This window comes from Telopea speciosissima, chromosome 2 (genome assembly GCF_018873765.1).
Source record: "Telopea speciosissima isolate NSW1024214 ecotype Mountain lineage chromosome 2, Tspe_v1, whole genome shotgun sequence".
Lineage (NCBI taxonomy): Eukaryota > Viridiplantae > Streptophyta > Magnoliopsida > Proteales > Proteaceae > Telopea > Telopea speciosissima.
In genome coordinates, this window is record NC_057917.1 from 7,771,865 (window position 1) to 7,792,164 (window position 20,300).

Consider the following 20,300-nt stretch of genomic DNA (forward strand, 5'->3'; position numbering starts at 1 on the left):
TTGTTACGATGTCATAATGCTAGCATTCCTCATATGATACTTTTTTTATTGTACATTTGGCTTAGTAGGCGGTTTTACTTCATCGTGGGCATTAATGGGGGTACGATAACGAGTGTCATAAATGAGAGAGAAGTATTATGAACCTTCAACTAGTAGTAAGAGTAATAATGACGATCAGATCGAGGGTTTCTCTTCTCCCACAGTTGAAGAAAACTTTCTCCTTTGATTTATGAAAATATATTATGCCCTAGTTTTGCTAAACATATTTATTAGTATAGACATGACAGATATGATTAATTAATCTCATTCAACACAAACAGAAAAACCATTTGATAGCAAATACATTAAACCCACCTAACTGAATTCTTAATTTGCAGGTTTAGGACTTTGTCTGCTTGGTGAGATCCAACATAGACATGACGAAGTTCATGCCCTCTTCTGATTGTGCAAGTTGATCTAATTACTTAACCAATAGAAAAGAGAGGAGATATCATATTGAAGCTTAATGAAACCAATTAGTTTCAATTAATAATTATTGTGTGCAATACCTTTAGTGAACCCTTTATTTATTACTCAATTACGTGTTACTTTGAATGTCTTAATCCCACAGCTTTGATTAATTAACCCAACACTGAAAAATGTCTCCCACTCTCCTCCTCTCCCACTCGCACCGCCGCATAATTAATCTTTTATTGAAATCTTGAAGGCAAGAACTTAATTGGTGCAATTTGAAAAGTCTCTAAAAGTGTTTCAAGTATTGTGTGTGTTTAGAAAGAGAGAGAGAGAGAGAGAGAGAGGAGCACTACATAATGCATGAAGGCTAACATCAAGTTTTTTTTTTTTTTTGGTAAACAAGGCTAACATCTTGATGATAGTGAAAGACAATATAAAAGAGAGTCTTATGTTTTCCTTTCTCTTCATATCCATTCCATTTGCTATTGCATAAAGCTCCAATGGCATATCATCCATGACTCATCTCCCACCTTAAGAGTCTTTTAGGATCTCTCTCTCTCTCTATCTCTCCTACCTAGAGCTAGGTGGATAGCAAAGAAGGATAAGAGTATTAATGGGGATCCAAGCAAGGTCCCTACTTAACCCAAAAAAAAAACAGACTTATGAAGCCATTCATTCATAAGGGTCTGTCAGTTCATCAATGTCAGAACAGGAGATCCTAATTTAGAATACTTTGTATATTGGTTCTCATTCTACAACTGTAGAGGAGAAAGCTAGAAAGAATATTTGTACAAGTGTAATGTTTGGTGACCAAAAAATATAGATAAGGAAACAAAGAGATAACAATGTAGCCTAATGAAGAAACCTAATATAACTCAATCTCCATGGAATATCCACATCCAATATGGCTCAATAATCAATACATGCACTGGACTTTTTCTTACCAGCCTTGTCATGTAATATATTTGGGCAGAGGTTTCACTAGACCCCACCAGAGTGGCAACCATATCAACGAGAGGGCAGGGAGATAGATTCGTCCAATAGAGAACCCACATTTTGTCTGAGGTGATATGTTAAAATTCTAATATCAAACTGAAGAGGGCAGAAAGACAGCCTGAGTCGAACGAGGTTGTTCTGTCCTTAAGACAGTATTTGCACCCTTCTACTGCATTGGGTTACAACCTATCTGTCTCCCAAGATAAATCAGACCTGGACTGATTACCGATTTGCAGAGACAGTAATCACTGAAACTATGAGAGTTGTTCTGTTAATTGCCAAAAGACTGAAATTCGTGGGCTATTTAGGCTTGCATATGGTTGTTCTGATGTGTCACAACCATTGGGCTCATATGCCTGTTCGGATATGGGGTACAACCTTTGGGCTCAAAGCTTTTTGGTTCTAATATCAATCCAATGGTTAGAATCAAACCATCGCACCAATCCAACGGTCAGATCCGAACCATCATATTGGTTCATTGACCGTCGATTCAGAAAAGGATAAGGCGCCTCATTGCGACGATGCGTAGTGCAAAGTGCGCCACATTGCTCCTCATGCACGCGCACACGTACGAATGGTTACCGTCCTTGCAAGTGCACCTTAGAAACTCTTTTAGACATTACATGTGATAAATGACCACTAACACATATAAGCCAAACAAACTCCTTCTTCACAGCCGATGTGGGACTTTAGTCCCACATCAATATTTTGAAAATTCCAACAAGATAGAGTGTCAATGTGGACCTCATGGCTTGTTATATGAGAGATTGTGTAAGATAGAATACCACTGTGGGCCTCATCACTTATTATGTGAGAGGCTGTGTGTATGAATCATACTGAATGCAAGTTACATATTAAGCAAAGTGATTATTTTACACTTAAGTCAAATGAACATTCACAAAAAGTTGGTTTATGTTTTTGGTGTATACTTGATACCTTGTCTATTCTCTATGGTGATAGGGTGGTAATAATAGAGAAAACAAGAAGATTAAAATGGTAAGCTCTATTGAGGAAGCTTGGCCTCTACTACTTAAGTAGTTGGATACTTGAATAGGGATAATAATCTGTTTCATTATCATATGGTGATTAAATTTAAGGATTACAAAGGAGTTGTAATTATTCCCACCTCTCTAACTCATACCACTACTTATGTCCAACTCCCCATTACTAATAGGTAACTACTACCAATTACATAAATAAAAAGTTTTCCGATAACTCTCCACTACTATCCTATGTATAAGCCTGTGCATTCCTTCTCAGCACGTAGGACAATCAATTTCCATGCAATAGTGCAAGCATATAACAATTTTTTAATAAAAAATAGAAAATAAAGTTAATTCAAAATTTAACAAAATAAATTTGGAAAATAAAAATGTCAAGGTCACGTATATTGATATATATGACTTTCAATGGACAATCTGTTGTTCAATAAACAATTTTTATTTTCTTAATCCCTCTCTACTTCATTGGTTTTGATGCTGAAAAATATTGTATGGCATATTTAAATTGAAAATCTAATCAACATGGCAAATCATTTTATTAAGTTATATTCATTTTTAGTCAAGGGTTTGGACTATATGAAGAATGATTTATGTAATAATTTTTTTTTATGAAATATAAAATTTTTCTTTGAAATTAGTTTACATTATTTAGAGTTTCAACAAAATGGAAATCGTAATATTTTTCATATTAAAAATGAAAATGCTAACCTCGTAGAAACTATTACATCATGGTCCAGCCATATTTCAAGTTAAATTATAGGAGGGGGGTTGCTGCCAGTTTGTGTGTGACCCTTGCACTAGCTCAATTGGGTGCATCTAATAGTGGTGGGATTTTTCATTTCTTGGGGGGCAAGACAGTCCATTTTGACCTTCCTATCTCTGGGCACAAGCCCCACACAACCCAACAGCCTTCTTTTTTTCCCTTGAATTATATTTATTTCCATCCCCTATTTTGCTAGATTTTCGATGCCCAAATCCCATGACATATTCAAGGAAGCCTAAGTAGCTATGAGATGTGGATAACTACCATCATTTGGAATTTTTTTTTTTTTTTTTTCTAATGAAAAGGAAAATATTATATTACTAAGAAGATGGCAAGTTAGTACATTGTTCATACATACAAGGTAGTTTCTGCCTAATAGCTAGATTAGCCTTGAGTTTTAACCAACTTAATATCCTATCATTTGTTATGTTTCAGAAAGTAATATCTTTAGACTTGTCCGAAATTTGCTAAAAATGTGTCAGGAGCTCATAGAGCCAAGGAGATTGGGATGGAGTTGGAAGAAGTCCAAGCAAAGAGTTGTCAAAATACCAATTTCTTTTAAGTCCATGTAGCTATGAGATGTGGATAACTACCATCATTTGGAATTTTCCTTTTTTATTTTTATTTTTAATGAAAAGAAAAATATTGTATTACTAAGAAGATGGCAAATTAGTATATTGTTCATACATACAAGGTAGTTTCTACCTAATAGCTAGATTGGCCTTGAGTTTTAACCAGCTTAATATCCTATCATTTGTTATATTTTAAAGGGTTTTTTACAATTACCACCCCAAAAACTTTACTATCTACCATTACCCCCCCAAAATCTTTGAAACAACTATTACCCCCCGTGCTGCAGACTAATAACCAACTGAACCCCACCGTTACAGACCTGTAACGGTGGGGGTTAGTCGTGATGGTTTGCCGTTTTCACGATTTTATTAGGACCAAAATACCCTTAGTAGTGAAATAAACCATTGTCACAGATTTGTTAGGACTAAAATGCCCTTACTAGTGGAATAAACCCTATTCTTCACTTTCTCTTCACCTCATCCTCTTCACTTCATCCTCTTCGTTTCAACTGTTGCGGCAAACCGGAGGAAGAAGGAGAAGCTCAGCTCAGTCCTCTTCTCAGGCCACGATTTCTTCCACCCTATAAAAGGATAGAGAGGTGCCGGTGCCACCGTTAAAGCTCTCGGAGCAAGACAGAAGGAAAAACGCAGATTGCTCTCTGAGAAGGGAAGAGAGAAGCGAGCAAGGGCACAAAGGTATATTTTTCGGTTCAAACTCGCTAAGAACTAAGGTTTTCGGCTCAAATTTGTATTCGTTGTGAATGTTTTGAAAAGATTTTCTGTCAATTTGTTGCTACCATAGATCTGTCGTTTATTGAACTATCTGTCTCTATTTTGTGTGAGATCTGTCCATTTTAGTGTGGGATTGTTCCTTTTGTGATTATGATAATGGTATTATTGGATCTGTCTCTGTTTTGTGTGAGATCTGTCCAATTTCTCTTTTTTAATGTTGCATTGAAGTGGGGGTGGTGGTGACGTTTGGGAAGATTATAGACCCCTTATCCAATGGTAAATGGCGTTCATGACATTGGCACACATCAACCCATTTTCCTTATTTCCTCCCATTTGCTTAGGATTCCCTTCTCTATTTCCTGTAAGGATCAGTACAGAAACCTTGTCACAGATAATTGTGCTTGAACATATAACCTGTCTTCTGATCTGGCGTATTTCCCTCATATTCACATTTGTCTTATTTGTCTTAACATTCTATTGTAAGAAATTCTAGTATTTTCCTTTCTTTTACTTGCTCATTTCTTTTGTAGTTTTGTCTTTAAGCTCTGTAGAAGAGCATATATATTACTAGCCTTAAATTGTACACCCTTGAAATCAAGCACAAGATGGTATAAAAGCTCACTGAGGTTCTGTAATGGTGTTGTTTGATTTATTGGCGGGGACTTCTTTGCAGTAAAATTGAACTATTTAGTACATAGCTGATAAACAAATGAGAGTGAATTCATGATATAAGCCAGAAAGTATAATGATGGCAGAGAAGAAGGAGGAAAGAGTTTATGAGAGAGACAAAGAGAGAGTGAAGTGGGGTGAGAGGGGTGGCCAGCTGGCCTGGTAAACCCCCTGTGCATTTCTGTATGGTCCTAATGGGGGCTGCCATTTTAGACATGCTAGGTGAATTGATTTTTAGGGAAGGTGCTCATGGTGAATAGAGAATCCGAGGCTGATCTTTCTAAATTACAAAATTAAATGTAAGTTTCTTCATGGCAAAAACTGTTCATACCATCTTCATAAACATGTTTGGCGTCTGTATCTGGTGTTCTATTTTTGCTTGAAAATAGAGAGATTTTCTATTTTTCTCTTCAAGATGCTACATAAAGAATGCATTCCTTGATCAATCTCTTGCCTGGTTACATGGGATTTAGCTAGTTAAGTAGTCAAATTTGTTGATTTTCTTCTATGTTGATACAAATGATGTTCATTCTATTTCAGTTCATTAACTAAGGAGGCAACTGCCCTCCCTTTAAACATAATCATAGTAAACCAGCAGTCATGGTTATTCTGCAAATGAAAGACCAATACAAAATGCATGGACCATAGCAAACAGACTATTCTCATAGATCCCACCAGAAATATGGACCATATTTCATCCAAGTCAACACTCATTGTCACTTGCATTTTGTTTTAATGTGACCCAACTTTGTTGTAGTTTGACTGTGTAAATTGCATTGCATTTTTCTTGTATGTGACCCAACTTCAATGGGGTGCTGCAAATTTGGTTCTAAAAATAGGCAAAGGTTCAGGCTTTTGCATGAATTTTTTTCCATTTAAAAGCCTTAACTTCTTTCCTTCTTGAAACTGAAATCCTCATTGTAATTGAGAAGTTTATCTAATGGATAATCTTGTATTTGTTTCTTTAGTTGAGAAGTTTATCTAATAATATTGATACTTGGATGTAATTTGTCAAACTTGAATTTTAATGACTGTTCTTGACTAATGTGATGCTTCTCCCACTTTTCTATAAATTCTATATACCATGTAGCCAAACAGTCTCTAATTTTTAAGATGACAACAACTGAAGTACAGTACCACTATCTTCAAGGCACATTTACAAAGATTATTGATGTTGAACGATATGGTTACCTAGATATGATATCTGACATATATAACTCACTTTTGAGTACTATTCCCAAAGGGAGATCTATGGACTTCAATGTCAAATATTTGACAGTTGACAAGATGAAAGATATGGTAGTGAAGACAGATAAAGATGTGATGGAAATGGTAGACATGCTTGGTACTCAGGTTGATTGTATCCACATGTATGTCTACAATGTCCAAGTTGGTAATAACACTGATAATGTTACCATCAATGGACACCATGTCAAGTTTGTGGGTGATACTGCAAGAAATAGACCAGAGATTGGAGCACCATATCCAGTTGTTCCCCTTACTGATATGTCTACAAGTACTAGGCCAAAAGCTAATAGAAGAAGGGGTGGCCTCAGTAATCCTCAAAGGGATGGTGGTAGAAATATTCAAAGGGATGGTGACATGAATGTTCAGAAGGGTGGTGCTATTGTGATGCATAATAGCAGTCAGACTGCTGTTCTTAGATCAAGTAATGCATCTCATAACCGAGTCACATTTGACAATAGGAGTTCTGCAGTTATGCATGATAGTGGGGTTGCTTTTACTGAAGTTGGTATGTCTAGTAGGTGTAGGAGTGCTAGTATTGTGAGATCTACTACAACTACTACTACCACTATAGATTTGGGAAGTAATGATGCAATCATTCCATCACCTGATCCAACCAATCCATCAACTAGCAGGGTACTTGAGGGTGAGGAATAAGAAGTGAACAATGACACATCAGATTCTGATTATGTAGCTAGAGAATCTGATGATTTAAGTGATAGTTCAGAGAGTTGTGATGAAGACTATGAAGAATTTGGAAGTGATGCAGAAGAGGAAGAGAACAGTAAAGAGGGATCAAATGGTGAGGAAGAGGATTATGACACTCAGAAGAACAAACCCACAACAATAATGGGTATGAGTCCTACTAATTATCAATGGGGTGTAAAACGTAATTAACTTGATTTGTTTAAAACAAACATTTAACATTTACTTAAGTATAGTTGGTCACTTGGAATTTGTTTCATGACTTGTAGGTATGGTGAGGTGATCTTGAGCTGAGGAGCCAACTTCAATGAGATGCTGCAACTATGTCTTTAGAAGTTACAAATATGTCTTGGGGTTGGGCTGGTATTAAGGTGCTGGGTCATAGGTTTTTTGTAACAATATTAAGTACAATGGGTCTTTGTAATTTCATTATGACTTTTTTAGAATTGTGGGCTCTTGCAGATTTGTCATTCTTTCAGAAATTTTTTAAAGAATTTTGAGCACCTCTAGATTTAAAACTAAATGTGATATTCTGGGCCATTCTCATTCATTGATTAGGAGCAGTTTTTTTTACCATTGGGGAAATAATGACAATGAGTCTCTCAGCACAGCAGTAAAAAATCTCAGGATTCTGTTAATCATGTACCTCTCTCTCTCTCTATTTGTTTATTTTTCTCCTTTCCTATTCCACACCATAAAATAAAAAACAAAAAGAACTTTGTTGGCACCTACAGTGTGGTCTCTAAAATATCCAACTTGTAAACCACCTTGTTGAGTGTTGACAGATGAGATGCTACTTTACTACAATATTCAACCATAAGTAACATGCATCATTACAACCCAAAACTAATAAACATCCATGATTACAACCCAAGAGTAACAAAAATAGACTTCAACAAAATGACTTTGAAATTCTCAGACTTAAATCACTACATTCCAAATACAGTATAATACAATCAAAGCTATTACTACTTGATTTGTGATCTTCATTATTGCTACAGTCTTCTCTACAGTATTCAATCTAATATTCAGACTACCGATCTCTTCACTTCTCTGCTGCTCTATTTCACCCTCATTGTTTGGTGCATCACTAGCATGCACAGATTGGCTTGTTTCACCAATGGGTACTGCCCATTTGAAGAATCTGCAACCACCATTGTCTCTGTTAAAACAAATATAATATAGCCTATCTGGGTTGTCCATTGACTCTAAAATCCTCAAAGCAGATCTCCTCCGGTAATAACATTCCATGTTTTGGAACCTCACCCACCTTGCACAGCCGGTATTCACACTCTCAGATGATATCTTACCTGCAAACATTCCAGGAGAACAAGCCATAGATTAATTAGCCTTTGTTTCCTTTTTAAACAAAGAAGTATTTGATGTTTTCATGAATTGTCAAACAAATACCCACTTCCATAATTTCTTTAGAAATTACTTGGCTTTTCATTCTCTAGAAACCCATTTGCAGCTGGGTGTTTGTATATGGGGATCTAAATGAGTTGACAAAAAAGATCGCTATCCACTTGTTCCCCAAGTCCTACAACCAAGCAAGAGACGTATTCATACTATTCCACATCCACACAAGTATAGTATCATCTTCACACGTCCACTCATAATCTTTAGAGTTGGCAAAGGGAGGTTTTGAAATCAAGTATTTCAATTTCCCTTTTGCATTGATTTATACATTCACAACCTGTGGCCACAGAAGATAGTTGAATGTTCCATTGTGTTTAGTAGTAGTAATTTGGACATTCATCAAGTCCACAGGGGATTTTGAATCACCCATTGAATTAAAGAATATATAATAGCAGCACCAAATCAGTCACAACAGCAGAACACAGAGCACAAACTAATAAAACAATAGCAAATATCCCCAACAAGCGAGAATCGTAGGGTGTTTGGAATCAGCAGGATAGGAGAAAAGTAATAACTTGAAATCAACATCCAGGATTAGGCCCAAACTGCGGTCGAGTATAGGGCTAGGTTGGGGCTTAAAACCTTCAAATTTTGATAATGATCCAATGGTTGGATAGGCTATTATAATGCTTACCTAGAAATAGTAACTTGAAAATTTCAAAATTTGGCAACTATCAAGATATACCAATTCAATGGTCTGATCAGGACCAAATCTAAATCAATGGTTATGTTTGATCAATAGATATGAACCCTAAAATATTTCAAGGAACAATGGTTAGATCTAGAGAAAAAGACAATATTCAGACAATATTCATGGTGAACGAGACGAAATAGAAGACCACAAATGAAATTTTCCATTGGAGTGTATAGAACACGAATGGGATTAAAAATGTAACTGGTGGAGGAGAAGAAAATAAACAATATCTAATGCAAGAGATCATCTACAACAAATATCAAAAGGGTACAACAACACATTGTGAAATTATGCCCTAATCGAAGAGAGAAAATAAGGAGAAGAAGACAACCTTAACTTCGTCGGAAATTGCAATGTCACCTGAGACGATGGAGATAGTTAAACCAGAAAGGGCTAAAATCGTGGCCTGAGAAGAGGGCTGAGATAAGTTCTTCTTCTTCCTCTGGTTTCACTTCTCTCTTCCCTTCTCAGAGAGCAATCAACTACATTTTTTCCTTTAACGGTGACACCTCTCTATACGGTGGAAGAAATCGTGGCCTGAGAAGAGGGCTGAGCTGAGCTTCTCCTTCTCCCTCCGGTTTGCTGCAACAGTTGAAACGAAGAGGATGAAGTGAAGAGAATGAGGTAAAGAGAAAGTGAAGAATAGGGTTTATTCCACTAGTAAGGGCATTTTAGTCCTAACAAATCTGTGACAATGGTTTATTTCACTACTAAGGGTATTTTGGTCCTAATAAAATCATGAAAACGGCAAACCATCACTACTAACCCCCACCGTTACAGTGTCCGAAGCGGGGTTGATTGGTTATTAGTCGCAGCATGGGGGGTACAGTTGTTTCAAAGATTTTGGGGGGGGGGGGGGGTAATGGTAGATAGTAAAATTTTTGGGGTGGTAATTGTAAAAAACCCTATTTTAAAAAGTAATATCTTTAGACTTGTCCGAAATTTGCTAAAAATGTGTTAGGAGCTCATAGAGCCAAGGAGATTGGGATGGAGTTGGAAGAAGTCCAAGTAAAGAGTCGTCAAAATACCAATCTTCTTTTAGCTTCACACCTCTCTTGGTTCTCAATCAGCTTTGGTTCCAAAACATGATGGTTCTTAGTCAAACCTGCACTGACCAAAATGAATTTGCCATTTAACAAAATGCCAAAGGTTCATCCAGAAGAATTTAGGTCTCTAGAATCAACCCATGCGCATAACAAAACAGAAAATTCTAAAATAGGTAAATCAGGCATGGAAGATATAAGCAAATCCTCCTCATTAGGGTAATTTACAAGAAGAAATGAAATTGGGGTTGGGGAGATATGAAGATCCTGCAACCAAATTGTAATCTTTTTCAAAAACATGAAAGGATTAGATTTAACAGACTTAAAACAACAATTGTTTCTAGTTTCCCAAATAAAGTAACAAGTTATAATAAACACAGAAAAAACCAGTTGAGAGTGGGTTTATCAAGCTTTCAAGTGAAGAAGGTGATTATGCAGAAATGTTCCATAGAAAGGTGGGTAAGAAACTTGGTTCTTAGACCTAGAGGACCAGCTGCCCAGACATGTTTAACCCAATCATAAGAGAAGAAGATATGCCAAAAGGTCTCATTACAAGTGCCACAGAGAGAACAAATGGAATCGACCTGAATCTATTTCGAAACAATATCCTTAACTGGAATCCCTGCATTTAATACACGCCAGAAAAATATTTTAAATTTAGGATGCAAATTAAGTTTCCAAAAAAAAATCCACCAAGTGAAATGAAATTGGGGTTGGGGAGATATGAAGATCCTGCAACCAAATTGTAATCTTTTTCAAAAACATGAAAGGATTAGATTTAACAGACTTAAAACAACAATTGTTTCTAGTTTCCCAAATAAAGTAACAAGTTATAATAAACACAGAAAAAACCAGTTGAGAGTGGGTTTATCAAGCTTTCAAGTGAAGAAGGTGATTATGCAGAAATGTTCCATAGAAAGGTGGGTAAGAAACTTGGTTCTTAGACCTAGAGGACCAGCTGCCCAGACATGTTTAACCCAATCATAAGAGAAGAAGATATGCCAAAAGGTCTCATTACAAGTGCCACAGAGAGAACAAATGGAATCGACCTGAATCTATTTCGAAACAATATCCTTAACTGGAATCCCTGCATTTAATACACGCCAGAAAAATATTTTAAACTTAGGATGCAAATTAAGTTTCCAAAAAAAAATCCACCAAGTGAAAGTAAAGAAATCACGATTAGTGGAATGAGTTGAGAAAGTTAGCCGCACGTTTAGTATTAAACCGGCCATCTTTAGCAAGGGTACACCAGCAAGAATCACATGATTTAGAAATGGGAATGAGGGGAATAACAGAAGCAAAGGCAGTGACAAGCTGTCTTAGCCGATCCAAATCCCAGGTGAGATTATGATTAAAAAACAAATGGACTTTTTCTGGGAAAAGTCTATGGGGAGTGTCAGGTTGGATTGTAAATCATTTGGAATTTTCTTGCCTTTCAAGTTCGTCATATTTCAAATGTTTGGAGGTAATGTGTAGGTATAATAAGAATTTGAGGAAATATCACTCCCCTTAGTGTCAATCGGTTCGGTTTCGGTCATTCGGTTTAGTTTCGATTCGGTTCCATGAAGTGATAGAGTGATCCAAATCCAAACCGAGATCCGCCTCGGTTCTAGAATTAAATCCAAATCCGAACTTGCTCGGTTTGGTTCGATTACGGTTCCAATTTGGTTATAGAATACAGTTCCAATTCGGGTCTTGATACGGTTTTAATTCGATTATATAACCCGGTTCCTATTCGGTTTGCTAAACGGTTCTACTATTTGGCTTTAAATTCCTAACAAATAAGGGTGTTAAACGGTCCGGTTTTAGTTAAACAGTTCGGTTTAGTCTGGTTTTAACTGTTTGAGGGTAGAAACCGTAACCAGACCGTTTAACTAAACGGTCTCATAATCAAAACCGTGACCGTTTGGTAAACGGTTTCGGTTAAATGGTTCTATATGGTTTTACACGGTTTTGGTTAGATGGTTTTATACACATTTTCTACTCTATTTGTTAATATTAGTTATTAGTTTAGTTATTACTAATTACTTACTAAGTTATGAGTTTTTCTTTTGGAAAAAAGAAATCATTAATGAAGAAACATGGCTGCTTACTAGTTATTATTTGCTAGGTTTTGACTTTTTGTTTATAAAGAAAATCTTTTTGTTAAGTTTTTAAGCGGTTGGACGGTTTGGTTATAATCGGTTTTAATTGGATTACACGGTTTGAAACCGTTGGATTAATCGGTCTAAATCGAATCAAACTGATTAAATAAACGGTGTCATTTCTAAAACCAGAACCGAACCATTTAACTAAACAGTCTACCGGTTTCAGTTTAAATGGTTCAGTTCGATTTCGATAAACGGTTTCGGTTTAGTTTTGACACCCTTACCAGCAACATCTGCTACTAAAAGTCACAAATGCCCATCTTGTATTTTTGGGTCTTACATTTTTAAATGCACAATTTAAAAATCCATTTAGTTCAAAAATTATAAAAGGTTGGAACTTGGAACTTTGGAAGGTAAAAAGTCTCCTGTGACAAATGAATGAAGGAATAAAGCATTTAAAGCCTAAAGGTCAACTGTCAAACATAAAATTGTAAAACTAAAAAAACTAGGGATTTAGGTTCGGTCATTCGGTTCAGTTTCAGTTAGAATCGATGGTTCTTACATCGATATCCGAATCTGAACCAAATTAATTTGGTTCAGTTCAATTAATTCGGCTCGATTTTGGATTCGGTATTTAGTTCGATTACATTTTGACACCCTTAATCAGAACACACCCTCAAGTTTTTGATAATACCCTCCCTTACTTTTGAATGGTTCTAGAGCAAATTACATGCACCCCTGCTATTTGAAACAATAACAAAACACCCCTTAGTTTCATTTTTTACGTGTAACACCTTGGATGATTGGGAGGCTTACAAATAAGCCTCTACCGTTAAGTTTGAACCGTTAAGTGTAGTTAAACATTTAAAAAATGACTATATTACCCTTCAATTTTTGCAATGGATAATTTTTCTCTTATAAAGACCATAGCCCAAACCCTATCCCTTTCTTCTCCGGCGAGTGCTGCTGCCATTAACGAGCAACCCCATCCCTGAACTACTACATCAGCTTAAAATAAACCTATAAGTAACTGAAAATCCATATTAAATTGGTTCAAACTAACCAAGAAATCATCTCTAATCCGTGGAAGATGGGGGATTGGGAACATCAGAACATTCCATATATGTAGAAAAAATAGGTTGCAGGACACCCAAACAGGTTCATCATCAGCAAGTTATGATTTCAAGTTTGTTTATCACCAACAATTTCAAAATCCCCAAACCCAGGATTCCCTTTCCCCTTTCTTTTCCAAGATCTATTTTCATCTCAGCCCAAAACAGCCGTGGAAATCTGCCTATACTTTGATCGAGTGCTCCCCTGCCCCATTGGAGAACTCGATCCAAGTTATAGCTGGTTCTGACCAGCCAAACCCTAGAAACCCCAATTTTCCCTCTTAAACCCTAACCCTAATCTAATATGTTTCTCTCCATTACTTGCTGCCGATTCTATTTAGACCTCACTGGTTTGCAGACTTCAGTTTAATATTATGACATGAAACAATGACAGCCATTGACATTAAAAAAATATATAAATTGGGCAGCCACAGGCCACCATGATCGGCAGCCTTGGCTGCCGTTTGAAGCACCATAGCAGGTATATATTAAGGCCCACAAATGCTATGCAGCCATGACCGAACGTAGCCGCAAGGGCTGTGCAGTCATGGCCGCCCAGCCAGCAAGGGGCAGTGTGCTCTCTGCTTAAGGGTACTTGAATCGGCCATTAAAAGAAGGGTTTTATTAGGAGTTTCAATCAGATTAAGGGTTTCCTATGGGCATTAGAACGACGATCGGACAGACATCAAGTCGTCGGAGTCACGTCGTCATTCGCCAGAATTATGGAGGCAGAATACTATTGGGATGAGTCGGAGTCGGAGTCGGCGGCTGAAAATCACAAAACCCCTTGCGTTTTCTGATTTTTTTTGTTTTAAGCGAAGGTTGAAGACGGAGATATCTCCGTCATTGCTGAATTTGTTTTTGGACCTCCCGTTTTACCCTTTAGAGGAGAACAATGGTAATAAGAGTCAAATGGTACTTAACATAAGTCACCAAACTAAAAGGATAAAATGGTCTTTTTATTTTAAAAACTAACAGTTCACTAATACCATGAGCCATTAGGAAGTCCTGCATTAAAATCGAAACTAAGGGGACGTGGGTGTTTCCAATTTTTCTAAAACCCCAGATTACCTTTAATATAATTTTATTTCAATTTTACCCACTTGAACCCCAAAAGGCCAAACCCCTTTTTCATCTTCTGCCCCCGAAAACCCCTTTTTCGTTTCTTCATCTTCTTCTTCTTCCTCGCACGCCCCACCCCTAGTGAGAGACTCAATCCTGTTATCATATCTTGTACTTTCTTCTATTTTCTATTTTTTTTTTTCAATTCCAATCAATTACGTGACTGTGATCTGCTGCAAATACCAACTCTGATCTATTGTTAATTTCTGCTACTACAACGTATTCAATTGTTATAAGGCCGTTGAGAAAGTATTGCTTGGATTGCTGATCGGAGGACCTGCAGAATAGTGCATGGGATCTGGTTCTAGGGGTTTTATTGCTGAAATCCTAGTTCAGTCGATATCCCCATCTGAGCATCAACTGCTGCTGATATTTTGGAGATCAAACTAGAAGGGCTACTCGATAGTAGTTGGAGGCTGGTCTGAGATTAGGTTTGGTCTTTGCTGATAAATCTCTACATCTTTTCCCTATATTAAGAATTGACATATCTTAGAATATATTGATCTGTTTAACTTGAAATTTTTAGAATTTATCCCTTGATATATTATCTCCACTCGGTGGGATTGTTAAGCTCTTCCAAGTCTCTTTGAGTGTGTTAAAGTAAATCTCTTGAATCTTGAGTTCAAATCCTAGTTCTGTCAAATTTAAATACTGATAGTACCAGCGGATGCTCTGTTTTTCTATCTATTTCAGCCTGGTTTGATTTGTTAATTAAACCTGATTTTGTAACCTGTTTAGCCCCAACTTTTGGGACATCAAAGAGCATCTCCTAGGTAACTTTCGACCTTAGTTTGGTGGGCATCAGATCAATATCTTGGTTTCTATCTGAAATCACCTTAAACCTGCAAATTTTGGAATCCAGAATTTTGGGTATCGTTTTTTGGGGTTTTGAAAAGGGAGTGGGTCACGGTGATGATAAATTTGGTTAATGAAAGGAAAAGAGAGATGGGTTTTGAAGTTCAGAGGAGAGATGGGTTCGGTTAGGGTGTTTGGAGAAGAAGAAGAAGAAGAAGGCGGCGGGAAGAAGATTGGAGATGGAGATGAGGGCTTGGGTTTCAGTTTCGTATGGAGAAAGAGATGGGTAATATCCAGTCCCAGAAGCTCCATTGCATCATGCTCCGCTGAATGATAAACGACTCAACACCGTTGCACCGATCCTCGTCCGTTCCCAAACAAAAACTCTACAGAAGAAGAAGAAGAAGAAGATGAAGAAGAAGAAAGAAGGGATAACACCGTTAGCCACTTAGGGTGCAGTTGATAGAATCTTTCAAAATTAGGGGAGGGCATGATCATTATTCAAAACTTGGGGTAGGGTTATTATGGATACTTAGAGGGGAGGGGGATGATATTTCCCCTAAGAATTTTGATACCACAAGGAAGAGACATCAATATGGGAAAGTAATGGACTAATACGCTTTGCTGGCTTCATCTTATGAACCTTCATCTCTGATCTTTGGCTTTAAGGGTGTCAAGTGGTCGGGTTGGATCAGTTTCGGGTTTGTATTGGGCCAAATTGAACCAAACTGTTAAGCTAAAGTATGGTTTTGATCTGGTTCGGTTTGGATCTGTGCTTGTGCTTCATTGCCCTTTATTGACCTGTTATATTTGTGCTCTCTGGCTTAAATCCATCCCAACCCATAACACCCCCTCCCCTCAAAATAATTGTTGTAGGGAGAGATCTACATGTTGTCTCTCTATTGTCATCATAGACGTCAAGCCAATAGAGTGAAGTAAAATAGTATATTTAATTAGGAGAGAGCATGTGAGAAAGAAGTACACATTAACAGTGTGTACTTCCTTTTCCTTTTCCCATAATTTTAATGAGTTTGACGATATCAACTATCCATTGTATAGGATGCAAGTGGGCTAGGATTGGGTTCGAAAATTGATAGTTAATTTTTGTCCAAATTGAGGTCAAGCCTAGCCTAGCCCAGCTCATTTTAGATCACAGGGTTTTAAGTATTAGTATTGGATCAGCTGTATCAGATAATTCGTATTGATATCGGCCATAACCGATATATCGGTATAGATATTAGTATCACTGGTAACCGATACCGAGAACTACACCCATGTTTGAGCGTGATTGGGCCCAACTTACAACCTCTGGATCACTGGTGCACACTACAAAGAGAGCAAGGGAGCATTTGTTGTAACAAGATTTGTGGTGCTTAACAAGAGTAATGTTGAAGGCTCCATGGACTAAATAGAACTTAAAATATACCTACTTTCTGAGATTTCCCAACAAAATTTTAAACTGGGTACAATCAAATTGACCTCTAGTGCTTAAAATCTCCTGTTGAAGAGGGTTCCTGGGTTGTTGTTGTCATTCCTGTTTTGGCCAAAACAATGATGGCAAATTCATTGTCATTATTCTTCTTCTCTCCGTTACTGGCGATCGCCGTTGGCGGTTCGGCTAGGACTACTGGTGGAGACTTGTGATCTTTGCCCGTACCCCACACCACAAGATACAATCCAATGGCTATGACTATTGCCCCAACTATGCTGCAAAATTGTAATGTGATAAAAAGATCTTGAATTAGCTGTTATTTTAAAAATGATTATTCATGGTGAAAGGGTTTTGATTCGTACCTTCCTACACATAGCAGTTCTCCTAAAATGAAAGTACTCAGTACAGCAACAATAACCATTCTTAGGGGACTGAAAGATGTGATGAAAACTGGTCCTCTTTCCATCATTATCATTCCGTGGATAGAATAAGCTATCCCAGAACACACTATTCCCTGCAAGCATTTGAGTGAATTCTCAACAATTTACAATAAGCTCCATAGGTTAAAACCAAATTAAAGAGAAGAATATTCTTGGCCTATTTTCTATGGACTGAAGTCATGACTTACACTGTAGAGGACAGCCACAAGTTTCATGTCCCAATGAAGAGACCAGATAGCAGTGTTACCGTGTTCAATTGCTAGAGTAACCAAGGTGCCCTCGATCGTGCCCATCAAACATATCCAAACAGTGAGAGAGAGCTCAGCTGGATATGTCTGTAATGTGATTGCCTAGTACAGCACAAGAAATTAAGACTAGTTATTGATTATCTATGCATGGATGGTGAATTGTGGGAGAGATTGCTTACCTGCAGAATGACAAATCCAGCCCAGCAGACGCAACCTGCTGTGATCATAAGAGCTCCTTTAAGAGGTTGTTGATGGTCACTGGCCTCTGTTCTATCTAACTGGCTTCCTGTTCTTCCTTTGGTCCATGGCAAATCTATGGAGGGACCTTTGATTAGGGTCATTAGCATTGCTCCCCCAATTGTCACTATAGTTCCAACCACCTTAGCTATGCTTCTTGATCTCCTAATATTCACTTTCTCCATCCTTTAAATCACTCACCACCAACTCAAGTTAGCCACTTTTGACACATATTTCACACTCAAAAGTCATTACCATGAACTAACCCATATGTATAAAGCATCAAACAGTGACTGAAAAACTCATGTATAGTATAATTATGCAGGGAAGTTAGCTTTCTGAAGAGGTATGAGAAACAAATTAAGTGGCAAAATAAAATACCATTAACAGAGGAATTACTAAGTAGGAAAGCCATTACAAAGATCAAGGCAGGAAGCATATTGGACATGGCTGTGGTGAATGTGACTGAGGTATACTGCATTCCAGCAAAGTATAAGTTCTGGTCAAGTACTGGTCTGTAGAGAATAAGTTAAATAGTTTAGTTCGCAGTGTTAGCTAGATTGTTTTCTTTAGCTCACAAGAGAGACTATCTATCCAATAAGATTCCACTCAAGTATATGTAATGGTTATAGTGATTACTCTAACAATCCGAGAAATGTGATCTTGGCGAAGATGGATACTGTCATCAGCAGCCTCACCTTCCTGATGAAACATGAAACAGAGTTCAAGTCATGCTGCTGCATTAATATTTGCCAAAATACTAATACAAGTTATAAGTTTTATGGATACTCAAAAGTCAAAACCCAATTTATTCAGGATTGGATCAAATAGGCAATCCTATTGCTAATCTGACTGGTCTAGAGCCAATCAGCCTAACACCAGAGAGAGAGAGAGAGAGAGAGAGGTTAAACAGTTCCTCTGTTTTGCTTACATCTCTAATTTAGGGAGCCTCCAAGATGTTGAAAACTGAAGAGAATAAATTCTTTACATTTAAATCTCAAAAATGCGAACTTCACAGAATCTGTGATCCTCATGAATCTTACAGCCAAATCTCCTGTCCAAAAGATAATTATAATTTCTTATATTCCTCCTATTTTACAGGTTCCCTAAACCAGTATGCCATGGGACTTGTTTGGAAAGGACAGTAAGAGAATTGTGAGGTTAGCAAAACTCTTTAAATCTATCTAATATAAGCTTAAAATCTAAGCCAACCAGTACAAATTGAGAACAAAGAGAATTATTAGTTCTTTACAAACAGAACCACAGCTAAGAAAACTGTTTCAAATAATGGACACACACACACACACACACACAAACCTCTCTAAGATGATAGCAAAGGGGAAGATGACAGCAGTTGCAATGGCGTGACGGTTGACAATGGCTCATCCCCTTATCCATAGCAATCTTGACAATGATAGCAAGCCCTGCAATTCCAAACTGCAACACTAACACAGCCAACAATAGCTTTGCCTTATGGAACAAACGACACAAGTATTGACTTATCATCAATATTTGCCTTTCCATCTCAAACCAAAACTATATGAAAGCTTTTAATTAAAAACTTAAAACTAACAATGTCAATCACTTGTTTATGAAGTAGCCTTTGCTAGAAAAGAGAGAAATGTAAAAGAAATCCACCTGATCTATTGAATCAAATAGGAGAGGTGATGCCTCATTTATATACCAACCAGCCCAGCAGCCTCGTGCATGGAAAAACAATCTCAACTAGTCTGGTAGTCAAGTCTAAGGGCTCCACTAAGTTAGGCCTTTGGCATTAGAACTCAATGGCACCCTTGTGCATTCCAACATCCTTAATTTTTTTTATTTATTTTTTATTTTTATATTTTTTTTGGTACTATCCTACTTAAGGGCCCATAGGCCAACTACAAGCTAAAGGGAAGGCTAAGACAAGCCCACAATCTACAACTAGGGGGGGAGGGGGGAGGGGGGAGGGGGAGAAAGGTGCCTTTTTTTTGGCACAATATGCAATCCAGGAGAATCTATCCCTTGACCTCTTGTGGGGCATGCACCAACTTGCAATGCAACCAACCAACATCCTTAATTAACAAAAGCTAAAAGCTGGACTAAACTTTGTAGATAAGAGATCCACTTTATTACTTCTTGTTTTCTTGAAAAATAAAAAGAGTTAAACATAGAATCCTTTGAGAAGACGGATCAATGCTTATTCAATATCCACTAATTTGGCAAAGTATGTTAGACTGTTTTGCCTTTTTCTTGTTAAGGTTGCAAAATGTTTATGTTAGCTCATGAACTTTGTTAAGTGTGATAGAGATCACCCTCCTTGATGTTATATGTAACTGATTGTCACGTGTCTCTACAAAGTGTACTATGTCAGTAATCCCTGAATAGTTATAAAGATGGTGTTATCTTTTAAATTACTATAATCTTGCAAGGAGGTGCACTTTTGGAAAGAAAAAAGAAATCCCACCTCATATTGAGTCCATGGAGGTAGAAAGAAAATAAATATAAGGAAAAGGTTCTTTTAGCTGGACCATGGACGTACGGAGGGTA

General features: G+C 37.3%; 1 pseudogene; it reads right to left on the minus strand.

Annotated features, from left to right (window-relative positions):
- Positions 1–16,892: 16,892 nt before the first annotated feature.
- Positions 16,893–19,392, minus strand: LOC122650398 (annotated as a pseudogene).
- Between the last annotated feature and the right edge of the window lie 908 nt (positions 19,393–20,300).